The following is a 3,010-nucleotide window of genomic DNA, read 5'->3' on the forward strand; positions in this document are numbered from 1 at the left end:
AATAAGGCGTTAGTAATTTTCCCTATTTGGTTCTCCAGAGACTTGATAGAAACAGCCTGGCTTTGGTATATAAGAGCCTGGTTTTTGCACATAAGCCTCAACTCCTCCAATTCAGATTTTTCATTCGAAGATTGACCTGCATCATGAGTTTGTTGTTGAAGTTGGAGTTGTTGTATTAGTGCAAATTGTTGCTAAAAACCAGGAGAATTAAATTGCTTGTTTTCAAACTGCTGGAATGGCTGTTGCATCGCATTTAGATTGTTGCTCCAACTGACGTTAGGATGATTCCAGTTGTCAGGATGATAAGTGGCAGGAACTGGATGCTGCGATTTCTGAAAGTTGCTCACAAACTGAGCCGAGTCACTAGATATAGTGCAGTGCTATGTCGCATGCGAACCTGCACATAACTCACAAACACTGATTATCTGCTTAACACCATAGTTAATTAAAGAATCGATCTTCATAGACAACGCCTTTAGTTGAGCAGTGATAGCCGTAGCTGTATCCACTTTAAGAACTCCTGCTACCTTGCCTTGTGGCAATCTCTGAGTTGGATACTGATATTCATTAGCATCCATCAGTTCAATTAGATCATAAGCTTCCTCATAGCTCTTTGCCCATAATGCTCCACCTGATGCTGCATCGAGCATGGGTCTTGACTGTGCTCCCAAACCGTTATAGAAGCAATTGATGATCATCCAATCAGGCATTCCATGATGAGGACACTTCCTAAGCATCTCCTTGTAGCGCTCCCAAGCTTCACACAAAGATTCTCCTGTTTGTTACGTAAATTGAGTAAGAGCATTCCTCATTGCAGCTGTCTTCGCCATAAGGAAGAATTTAGTAAGAAATTTCTGAGCAAGATCCTCCCAAGTAGTAAATGAACCAGCTGGTAGAGAGTGTAATCAGCTCTTAGCCTTGTCCTTTAAAGAGAATGGAAAGAGTCTCAGCTTCACAGCATCTTCAAAAACACCATTAAACTTGAAGCTGGCGCAGATCTCAATGAAATCCCTAATGTGCATATTGGGATCTTTCATTGGAGAACCCCCAAACTGGATTGAATTCTGCACCCATTGAATTATGCCAGGCTTAATCTCAAAGGTATTAGCTGTGATAGCTGGCCTGATAATGCTAGATTGAATGTCATTGATCTTAGGTTGAGAAAAATCCATAAAGGCTTTCGTTCGTGCTGCTGGATCTCCCATTATAATGAGTACCTGAAACATAAACAAATAAACCGTGAAAGTAAAAGAATCCGAGTCAGTGAACTTTAACGACCATTGATGACAAGCACATAAACTAAATATTAACACCGAGTCCCCGGCAGCGGTGCCAAAAACTTGTTAGGGCGAAAACACGCGCTAAAATTCACGCAAGTATACGCGTTCTCAAGTAGTATAAGATATAAATTAGATTCGTTCCCACAGAGACTGGTTTAGGTTAAGTTCAATTTATGCACCTATGCAACAATGTATGGCTATCGTTCAATGCTAAGACAAATAACAATTTGGGTTTTGATTAAACTAAGAGATTATACTGAATAGCATTAACTAAGAGAATTAATGTTGAATTACGTATATGAGACAAACATGAGATTCTAACTTCATTTCTTCTTCATTCAAAGTCATTGTTTTTAACCTTAGCATGTGATGGTGATGACAACTAATCTGATAACACGAAACTAGTAAACGCCCACTTTCGTTGTACGAATAACCTACTACCAGACATCCACAAAAGAGATAGAAGCTGAATATATACCAATTATGTTGAGACCCTATATGTCTATAGAATTTGACAACATAAAGGTTTAATGCGCAAGTTATCTATCTTGATTACATAGGGCAAGTAAGATGGTTAAAATTACCAACGAATCATGCATAACAATTACACATGAATCTATGCTAGCATGGCAAGTTCTAAACCTCTATATTCACTTTCACTTCAATAGAGATTAACACGCTATCTTATATGTTAGCTACGCACATAAGACGAATAAGCACAACCAATACTAGGATATCAATCAATCACCACACACCAAGATATTGAAACAAATTAACTATAGAAATCCATAAGTAAATTCGTTAGAACCCCATGATAACGATTAGTTCATAATCGAACTCATCGTCACCATGGGTTCCAATGTAAACATGATATAAAACAATATAAGAGTACTAGGGTTCAAAGACAAATCGAAAACAAGCATCCAAGTATCAACTATTTTAAAGAAAATAAAAGTCTTCTTCTCCGTAGCCTTCTCGTGCTCTCTAGCTCTTCTTATTGCTCTCCCAGGTCTCCTTGTTGTAAAAAACGTCTTTTTATTGGTATATATAGGCTCCAGGATGACCAGGACTCTCAAAATCTTCAATTTCGACTGCCCACGCGAAGCTAACGAGATTCTCTAAAACTTGAGAATGGCCTAGGCTTCCAATTCTGATCTCTTTTCAGCATATTTCTTTGAAAAGCTTCTTTCTTCATTTAACTGATGCCTGAAATGCAATAACACAAAAAAACATCAAAAATACCAACAACTTGAGTCCAAAACACCAACTTAAGCCTGTAATGAAGTGTTCCAAGTAGATAGAAAATCCACATATCAAGCACATCTACTCTTTGTATCATAATATTTTTCTATTATTTAAACTTTTGAATAAATAAAATGTTGCATTATATTATTTATGTAACTCCGTTTTTCAGTTTTTATAGTTAAATTTATAATTATATCTCATTCTATTTATTAAAATAAGACTTGGGGCAAATTGAACCATTTTAAAGACGATAAAATTACAATCTTATGCCCGCAAGGGTTGACTCAGTTGGTTAAAGAGGGGATACTATCCTCTTGGTCACAGGTTCGAATCCCGCGGGAGGAGAATTTATGATTATGCCTTGGTTCACGTGGTTTGCAGGCTATTACGTGAGCAAGTAGGGTTTATCTAGTGCACCCCCAAAGGGTAGCGGCTGTGGGTTACCTACGATAAAAAAAATTACATTTTTGCCCTTTTATGTTGGA

At 37.5% G+C, this 3,010-nt stretch overlaps 1 non-coding gene across 1 annotated transcript; it reads left to right on the plus strand.

Annotated features, from left to right (window-relative positions):
• Positions 1-708: 708 nt before the first annotated feature.
• On the plus strand, positions 709-815 carry LOC141681351 (small nucleolar RNA R71). Its single transcript, XR_012558796.1, has one exon. It is a non-coding gene; the product is annotated as a small nucleolar RNA R71 (small nucleolar RNA).
• Positions 816-3,010: the final 2,195 nt, after the last annotated feature.

Source organism: Apium graveolens, chromosome 1 (assembly GCF_009905375.1).
Source record: "Apium graveolens cultivar Ventura chromosome 1, ASM990537v1, whole genome shotgun sequence".
In the NCBI taxonomy this organism is placed as follows: domain Eukaryota; kingdom Viridiplantae; phylum Streptophyta; class Magnoliopsida; order Apiales; family Apiaceae; genus Apium; species Apium graveolens.